This window comes from Chionomys nivalis, chromosome 12 (genome assembly GCF_950005125.1).
Source record: "Chionomys nivalis chromosome 12, mChiNiv1.1, whole genome shotgun sequence".
Lineage (NCBI taxonomy): Eukaryota > Metazoa > Chordata > Mammalia > Rodentia > Cricetidae > Chionomys > Chionomys nivalis.
Window position 1 is genome coordinate 74457888 of NC_080097.1, and position 10157 is coordinate 74468044.

Below are 10157 nucleotides of genomic sequence, written 5' to 3' on the forward strand. Positions count from 1 at the left end.
CTTGTGAAGGGACAGCTGACTACATCTTTCTTCCTTTTCCTAGTTAATGTATGTTATTCTCTAATCAACTCTGTAACCATGTAATATACGTGTTATAAATTGTTTCCATCAATTCATGGTATGTTCTGAGAATTGACTGACTGTAAGATGTTTCATGATAACTCTCTGACCATAAACCCACACGCATGCACATAATAGTAATAATGATAATAATAATCTTCTGAACACCTTTTTCCTAGTCCCAAGCCAGTTTTATAATTAGCATTATTGGCTAATCATTTGTATTTCAGCTAAGTATGACTTGAAATAATCTTACCTAACATGTTTCTTAGGTTGCTCTTCCAGAAGACCTGGATTCAATTCCCAGCATCCACATGGCAGCTCACAACTGTCTATAACTCCAGTTCTAGGGGATCTGGCACCCTCACACAGATGTATATGCAGGCAACACACCAATGAACACAAAATAGAAATAAACTATTAAAAAAGAGAGAGAGAAGTAGAACATAAAAAAAGAAAAATACAGAGAAGAAAAATCCTCTATGTTATAGTCTTAGCGAGGCTTATACACATGTTAACATACACACATACACATGTACACACACATGCACACACATACATGTACACACACAAACATGCAAACACATGTACACACGTACATGCACAAATACGCACATGTACACTCACATACACATGTACACATGCATGAGCACACATGTACACACACAAAGTGCACACACGTGTGTAGACATGTACATACATATAAATACACATGTACACACATACATACACATGTACATACATGCACACATAGATACACATACACACATGTGCATACACACATATGTGCACATAAGCACACACAAAACCAGCAGTCACCATAGGCACAGGCTATCAGACAAACAGAATGAGTCACGACCAATTCCATCCAATCAGTCATTACCTCACCCAATTAACAAGGAACAACAACAAAGGAATAATTACATTCAGAGAGCACACTGAGAATACCCTCTATTATGCAGGTAAGAGAACATTCTGCTTGTTTCCCACGAACCTCACAGCCGTGGTCTTTCTCATCTGGGGTCTTTGTATCTGACAGTTCCAGTTCCTTCTCTAGTAGGTAAACAGCAACAAGTCAAGAATATCACTACATCTTTCTAGGGAAGCAATAGGATAACTTAGGTCTTAATTTTCGTTCTGGAGATGATCACGATTTCCTGAAGCTGTCAATTTTTCCTTACATGGCCCAGGTCTGACACAGAAAGGAGAACAATAGCTCAGGAACATGGGTGAGCAGATGGAGGGACAGATGGTGGCTAAGTAGAACACATCAAGACTAAGGGAACAAGCTGAGCTGAGCCCCAGGGGCAATCAGGAGTTTTCTGCCTGTTGGTTCTTGATGAGAAGCTAGGTGTGGAGTGTTGTCATCATGTGTCAGGTGTCCATCACTTTCTGGATCCAGGGGAGGGAGTCACACCCTTTTCTTGACCTGGCATGCCTTTAACTTTTGGGGGCTAGTTTCCCTGATACAATTTTATTTATTTATAATTTTCATTTAAAAATGTATTTATTTTATGTGTATGTATGTTTTGCTTATGCATATGTCTCTCCACCATGTACATGCCTGGTGCCCATGAGAGTCAGAAGAGGGGGTTAGGTCGCCTGCAGTTGGAGTTGCAGTGGGAATCAAACCAGGTCACAGAAAGTCACCCCTGAATTCCCTGATAGGATTTTTATATGTCCATGTGCCCATAGTCTCAATTCGCCTTGCTAAATTTAGAGAGTAACATGCTTCCTACAGCCAGGAATAAGTCGCTTGTCACTGCTTGCCCACTCAGGAACGCAATCATCCTCCACCCTTGAGATGGAGTTAGCACTGCTTGTAATGGAGTGATTAAGGCAGCGCCCGGCTGAGTGACCACAGTGAGCCTGGCCCATCCCACCTGGCACAGCCGCCAGGTCCAGCTTTGTCCCTGAGTGGACCAGAGCAGATGTTGGGCCTGGCCTCTTGAGGTGGGGTGATGAGCAGAGAAGGAAGGACACCACACAAGAGGTGGCAGGGGGAGATCAAATGTCATGGAAGCCGGAAGGGGCCAGAGCATCCTGGATTCTTACAATCCAGAATATTTTAGGGGTTTTATGGTGAGTGGAAACTCTTCAGCCCATGGGACTTTTTTTCGGTGGGGGGGCGGGGTGTCGAGACAGGGTTTCTCTGTGTAACATCACTGGCTGTCCTGGGATTCCTTTTGTAGGCAGACTGACTTCACATTCACAGAGATCCACCTGCCTCCGCCTCCCGTGTGCTTGGATTAAAGGCGTGTACCACCACCACCCTGCATTTGACCAGGACTTAGGACAGGCCGTAAGTCCATTTTTTTTCTTGTTTCTCTTGTCTCTTATATAAGAGATGTAGAGATAAAATAGCAATAAATTTAAGAAATGATCTTTCCTGACTATTAAGAGCATACAGAGTGGTTAGGGATATACCTCATTGACAGAGTGTTTGCCTGGCATGTGCAGAACTCTGGGTTGGAGCACAAAAAAAAAAAAACTATATATGTAGTAAGTTCAAGATCAGTATAGGTTGTAAAATTAAATTAATTTAATAAATAAATAAAAACAAAAGATAGCATAGGCTACATGAAATACTGTCTCAGACAGAAAGGGGGGAAGAAGAGAAAGAAAGAAAGAAAGAAAGAGAGAGAGAGAGAGAGAGAGAGAGAGAGAGAGAGAGAGAGAGAGAGAAAGGCAGACAGGAAGGGAGGGAGGGAGGGAGGGAGGGAGGGAGGGAGGGAGGGAGGGAGAGACGGAGGGAGGGAGGGATTGAGTTGGTCTGGGTAGCAGAGGCCTTTAATTGTTCAAGGCCAGTCTGGTCTACAGAGCAAGTTCCAAGACAGCTAGGGCTACACAGAGAAACCCTGTCCCAAAACATAAACAAAACAAAAAGAATTGAGTTTATCATGAAAGGTATCAAATTGATCTGTTCTTTCTTTAATACTTTCTGAGATCTGGCAGAGAGGTCAATTGATGTAAAGAATTCCCCAGCCCTGCTATTTCCATTCCACGTCCCAAGAGCCTCAGACTAGAGACAGGTAGGACAGCTGGTTTAGCTCCTATTAGGTAGGCATAGAGACAGGGCCTGGGGTTTCATGGGGGTGAGGGGGACATATGAAGGCAACAGCACAGGCCTTCCAGTCAGCCTTCTGTTAGCCTTCTGTGGTGGGATAGTCTGTCCTCAGACACAGGCTTAAGTCAACAGAAAGTCTTCATGAGTTGACCGCGACTACACGGGATGGTTGGAATCCCAGCGTGGTCCCCAGCCTTTCTCCGGGTGAGAAAGCCACACCCTAGCTTGACAGACATCAGCTAAGGAAATTGAAAAAGAAGGTTGGGATGTGTAGAGACTCCCCGAACTGTGGACTGCAATGACTAGTCCTCTGTCTTCGTTTTGGCAGGTGGTGCTCTCTCCATGCTGAACGGTTCTGCGTCACAGTCTCGGGGCCTACTAAGTTCTGGGACTGTTACAGTTACACAGATTCCTGAGAGTCCTGTTTTCTAGGAAAGATGGGAGCACAGTCAGAAAGGGTAATTTAATGGACCTCTCCTTTTCCCAAAAGTTCTTACTGTTGAGTGTCCCGTGGGGAAAACCCATGTTCCAGAGACAAAATAATGAGAGGTTGTAAGTCGGCCATGAGAGTCTGGCTTGTTTGGGGTTGTCTTAGGCCATGCCAGCCCCCACTAGAACATTCTTCTTCATGCCATACAAGCATGCAAAGGGGAGAATATCTTACTGACAACAACAGAGATTGTCCCCTCAACCTGTGTATGACTTGAGCTGGTTTATGATCCCTACCAAAGACTTTACTGTTGATCTTTCTTCTGTCCTTTCCTCAAGGAACGTATGGCCTTTTAACAAGGTGATGGCATATTAAAGAAAGGTAAATAACAGAATTTGAGGAGATGGCTCACTTGGTAAAGTGCTTGACACTCAATCATCAAGACTTGCTATGGAAACACACACACACACATATATATATACACATATTTTGTGTGTGTGTGTGTGTGTGTATGTACACAGCCAGGCTCAAGTAGGTCTGAAGCACAAACACAGGAAAAGGTGAACCAAATGCCTCGGATTTTCATTCCTGCTCAAAGCCTTCTGCCCCTGTCTTAGGGTTTCTATTGCTGTAGAGAGACACAATGACTACAGCAACTATTATAAAGGAAAATATCTAATTATCATGGCTCACTTATAGTTCGGAGGTTCAACCCATTATCATTGTCTTAGTTAGAGCCTCTATTGTTATGAAGAGACACCATGACCATGGCAACTCTTATAAAGAAATAAACATTTAATTGAGGTGGCAGCTTACAGTTTCAGAAGTTCAGCCCATTACCATCCTGGCGGGGAGCAGGATGACATGCAGGCAGACGTGGTGCTGGAGACTCAAAGTGGTCTGAGATGCTGGCTGTGGTTTAAGCATATAGGAGACCTCAAAGCCTACATTCAAAGTGATACTTCCTCCAACAAGACCGCACCTACTCCAAAGCCATACCTCCTAATAGTGCCACTCCCTATGAGATTATGGGGGTGATTTACAGTGAAAGCACCACCATCTCCTAACATGTGCCTGTGGCTTCCTGGGGTGTGCCCTATGACTGGTTGGCTATGAGAGGAAGAGTGGGCCTGATTGCAAATGCATTAGATATGGGACAGATGCATCATTACAGCCTTTTTCTGGACCAGCCCTGCACAACAGTGATGTGGGGAAATACCTGTAGTAGAAAGAACTTTGGGCAAAGCACAGTTTTGCTTAGAAGGAAAAAATGGCCAAATGTGTGATTATATGTTGAAGGAGAGAGGACCTGCTTTTGGTCCGGGCCACCCAGCTAGCATACACCTGAAATAACTACATAGAAACTGTATTAATTAAATCACTGCTTGGCCCATTGTCTCTAGCCTCTTATTGGCCAACTCTCACATCTTGATTTAACCCATTTCTATTCATCTGTATCACCACGTGGCAGTGGCCTACCAGGAAAGAGTTGGCACATCTGTCTCTGGCAGCTCCATAGTGTCTCTCTGACACTGTTTTCTTCCTCCCAGAATTTAGTTCTGTCTTCTCTGCCTACCTAAGTTTTGCCCTATCAGGCCAAGCAGTTTCTTTATTGATGAACCAATGAAAGTAACATACAAACAGAAGGACCTCCCACACTAATTATACACTGATTGATGGTGTAGTGGGAAATCTAGTAGGGTCGTTGTGTCTGGTATAAACATCAGAATGAAATAATTGTTTTTACATGTACTTAGGCTTTGAAGAAATCATTAAGGAAAACAGCAGTTGTTGTCTGTGATTTATAAAGTTGTTTTCTGAAGGAGTTGTATAGGCTTTGTGTGCTCTCAGTCACGAAATGGCATTGGCAAACCAGGAAGTCTTGCATTATTTATTGAACACTTCAAACAGTGCCAAATGAAGGCTGAGACTGCAGAGGTGACATGTTCCTTCAAGAAACAGGTTAGAAGCCGGGCGGTAGTAGCGCACGCATTTAATCCCAGCACTCGGGAGGCAGAGGCAGGCGGATCTCTGTGAGTTGGAGACCAGCCTGGTCTACAGAGCTAGTTTCAGGACAGACTCCAAAGCCACAGAGAAACCCTGTCTCGAAAAACAAAAAAAAAAAAAAAAGAAAAAAAAAAGAAACAGGTTAGACCCGGGACTCTGGTATAAGGAATTTAGTGTACTCCAAAGATTGCTTTTGTCTAATGAATACGCTTGTGAGAGGTTGCTTGGGGTTCGAGCCCCCTGCTCCTTCAAGGCTTCATTATGCCCCCAGTGTCTCTCTCAATCATGCTGAGTGACTCAGTTTACCAACATCATAGTCTATAGCCAGTGTTTGGGCTGGATTTGGCGACTTGGAAGGACCATGACTGGAAAATTGGTGAGAAGGACAATTGGGAATACATCTCTCCAGATGGACAGAGGCTGTAAAGAAGACAGCACGCTCCATTAAATGCTCACCCGCAGGCAATATCAGCAGAGCAGACAGGGTAGTCTTCTCTGTGGATAGCAGCCAACCTTCACACCCAGAGGCAAGGGTAAGGGCTATGCTTGGGTTCAACAATGTGAAATTCTACTCACAAGGCTGAGGTCCAGATTCAGTAAGAGATTTCATATCAAAAAGGAAAATGACCAGCAAGATAGCTAATCCAGTAAAGGCACTTGCCACCAAGCCTGACAACCTGGCTTTGATTTTTACTGGACATCAAGGTCACAGACTGTGTCCCAACAAGCCATGTTCAGTCACATGTCCTTAGTAAGCTAATTAAAAAAGCCAAATTAATATTAAAGAGAGAGAGAGAGAGAGATATTCAACATGACAACATTGAAAAGAGGAACAAAGAAGTCCAGTGACCCACCCCCAGGATCCATTGCCAGGGTCCTGACACATGGGTAGGGTTTAAATAACAAGAGAGATGCATCACCAAGCAGTCCAGCAAGCTCTGGGCCCTCCCATCATGGCCTCAGCTCCAGGGTTCTTCATCTGCAAATTCTAAATCTTTCTCTAGGAGACAAATTCCACCCCTGACTGACATTACCATCCTTTTTACTGATATCCTCTCGTAGAAAGAGACTCCAGATAATTTTAACTTCCTGAGGTCCATTCTCTTAATAGTCTGAAAGCCAAGGAGAGAGTACAAGCCTCTCTTTAGAATATATTCATTCCAGCCAGACAGGATATCAGGTCATGTGATATCCCGCACCACATGCAAGAAGAACCAATTCCCAGTGTTGGCCTCTGACACACTAATGCACATATTCTGTTAATCCCATCACCACAGTTTAAAGCCGAATTTGAAGCAAGCTTTAATTAAATACTGGCCAGGAGGATGGGACCTGGCCAGGTCCATCTCTGGATTCCTAAGAAATGGCCTTGCAGAGACTTAAAAACCCCACGAGGCCACTGTATTTGCCATCAGGTCTAATCAGGGGCAAGCATATATCCTGATGTATTTCCTGTTTGCCTACCCCCTACCTTACATCCAATCCTGGGTAAGCATACAACTGATGCATTTCTTGCCTATGTACCTCATAGAAAAGGCTCAGCTGAGGACGAAAGTAAGTCACAGACTCTAAAGCTAACGCTGAGGGCCTGGGTAAGAGAGACTGGCAATTGGGTCTGACTGGCTAGTTATGCTACTGACGCCAAGAAGTTCTCTGGCTGAGACAGTTTAAGACAGTCAAGAAAGCTTTGGTGCACTGATTCTTATGCCTTTACTGCATGAACAGACAAATCAGACTTCATAGTACATAGATTCCCAAGCTTTGATGGGAACATTTAAAGCTTTTAGCCAAGCAGTAACATGGAAATGGATGGAATTGAGTCATTGAATCCGAGTAGATTCATAGATCTGCCGTCTTGAGAAGAGAGGGAATTGCAGAGCTGGCGTGGCTCATTTGTGGCTTGTGTAGGTTTCAGGTGACATTTGTAAGTGCCTTCGAAGGCACATCACTTTGTGTGATGTGTGTGGATGAGTGTGTGTGCCGTGGTATGGTGCACATAAGGAGACAAGGACAACTCCAGAGTCAGCTCTCTCCTCACACCTTAGATTGGTCCCAGGGACCAAACTCAAGCCATCAGGGATGAAGGGCAAGTGCTTGACTGAGCAAGTGTTTTTGAGGTTACACCAAGGACATGAAGGAAATTCATCAAGAGGCAGCAGAAATTGTGAAAAAAGGTGATGGAGGGTAAGAGATACTGTTCTTTTATCTTTGAAACAAAACCAGAATTTAGGGTTTTTGTTTTGTGGTTTGGTTTGGTTTTTCAAGACAGCCGTGCTCTCCTGGAACTCACTGTGGAGACCAGGCTGGCCTCAAACTCAGAGATCTTCCTGATTCTGCCTCTTGAATGCTGGAATTAACTACCACCCAGCAAATTTAGCTCTTAAAAAGGCATTTCCCAGCAACATTTCGGATCTATAAAATATTACAATCCTGTGTTGGAGAGAAAAATACGGAATTTATTCCCTAGAGTTTTCATCTACTGTTGGAAAATGATCATTGAGTTCAAGATACCATCTCTTCTTTTAAGGCTGAAAAATCCATGGACAGTCAGGCATGATGGAGCTTGCCTTTTAAATGCCAGAACTGGTGTATCCAAGTTCCAGGACATCCAGGGTAACACAGAGAAACTGTCTCAAAATACTAAAGAGAGAAAAGAAAACCCATGGGCAAGTCAGACAGACCATAGATTAAAATTCTGACTACGGGTTGGTCAACTATGAGACTTTGAGCCTAATTTATCTACAACTTTGAAACGAGTTGCTTCAGGAATAGAACCCTGCCTAAAGTCTATAGCAAGTGACAAGAAGAAAAACCCAGCAGTACAGGCCTATTCTTTTAAAGGTGTGAGCAGCACGGGCTGTCTCATACGCTGCAGACGCACATGGCCTCAGATGCACTCTTCCAGGGTCTAGGGCCTGGGACACTATCGCAAACTAGAAGCATGCAGTTATCTTGGGATGTACCACCTGCTTGTACTGTCTGGAGTAATAACCAACACTTGTTGGGCTGGAGAGATGGCTGTTCTTCCAGAGGTCGTGAGTTCAACCAGCAACCACCTGGTGACTCACAGCCATCTGTACTGAGATAAGGCGCCCTCTACCGGCTTGCATGCATACATACAGACAAAACACTATGCATACATTCAATCTTTAAAAAAAATTAAAAAATAACCAACACTTGTCTAGGAACTTCACAGTAGTCATTGATACCATGAAGTAACTATACACAACTATTGAAAAACAACTTAAAATCTGATTCATTCACACTGACATATTTCAAAATTCACAAGATTTCCTCAAGTCCTAGGAGTGGTGAGCAAAATAACCAAAATGCAGGTGCTTCTGCACTTTGGTGGTTGCTGTTCTTCAAACTATGACAAGATATTAACCTCCTACATAGCTGATCACACTCCCAAAGGCAACAACTCTGAAAGACCTATGACCATAACCCACCTGTCTTCCTTCAAAGTTGACTTTGCCCAGTTGGAGATGTATCTCCCACAACTGGGATCAAGTTGGAATTAAAATTAATCAGATAAGTGGTGGTGGCGCACACCTTTAATCCCAGGCAGATCTCTGTGATCAAGGCCAGCCTGGTCTACAAGACTGAGTTCCAGGGCACCCAGGACTGTTTCTGAAAAACTGTCACGAAAAAAGCAAAAAATTTGCAAATATCGTTGCTTTAACTGGTCTGTAGTATGTTAAGTGTGACTTGTATCAAGGGAAAACTATTCAACATTTTTATTAACCACAATGACCCTGGATTTCTCTCAAGCCATTTGTGTATAATTTACAGTGCTGGGGGTTGAGGCTGAACCTGGATAAACACTAGATTACATCCCCACAACTCTAGGAAAATCTGTCGTGCCTATGACTGGAAATAAAATACCCGTCCGAGATCCAGATCCTTAGCTACTCTGCTCTGACCTGTTTCTAGATGGGCCAAGGGCGGTTCAGCAGGTTTTAACATAAAATAAGTTCAAATCCTAGCACTCACATAGAAAAGCCTGTGTAGCCCATGCACGTGTTATCCTGGCAGGACGCTCACTGGTGTCTGCTGAGTGTTAGCCAATCTGAAGCTTCAGAGATGGCTGGCTGGTTTCCCAGCACCAACAGCGTGGTTAACAACCGCCAGTAACTCCAGTTCAGGTACTATGAACTCTTCTGACAGCTGTACCAGGTATACTTATGGCTTATAGACATTTATACAGGTAAAATAACCAGTATGCCTGCCACAAAGAACAGATAAGAGATAAAACTGGACACTAGCACTCTGGCTTTGCATACGTCCCACCCCACGATGTTTCCATATACACTCAAAGTGCACGCACACACGCACACGCAGTGTTTATTATCCCCCTTTTTTGTTTTGGTTTTCGAAACAGTTTCTCTGGCTGTCCTGGAACTTGCAACTTAGCCCAGACTGGTCTCCACCTGCCTCTGCCTCAAGAGTGCTGGGATTAAAGGCGTGTGCCACTACCAGCAGTGAATTTTTTTTTTATCTTATTCTTTTTTAATTAAAATTTCCGCCTCCTCCCCGTTTCCCATTTCCCTCCCCCTCCTCCCATGCAATGCCCCCTCCCCCCACTTCCCT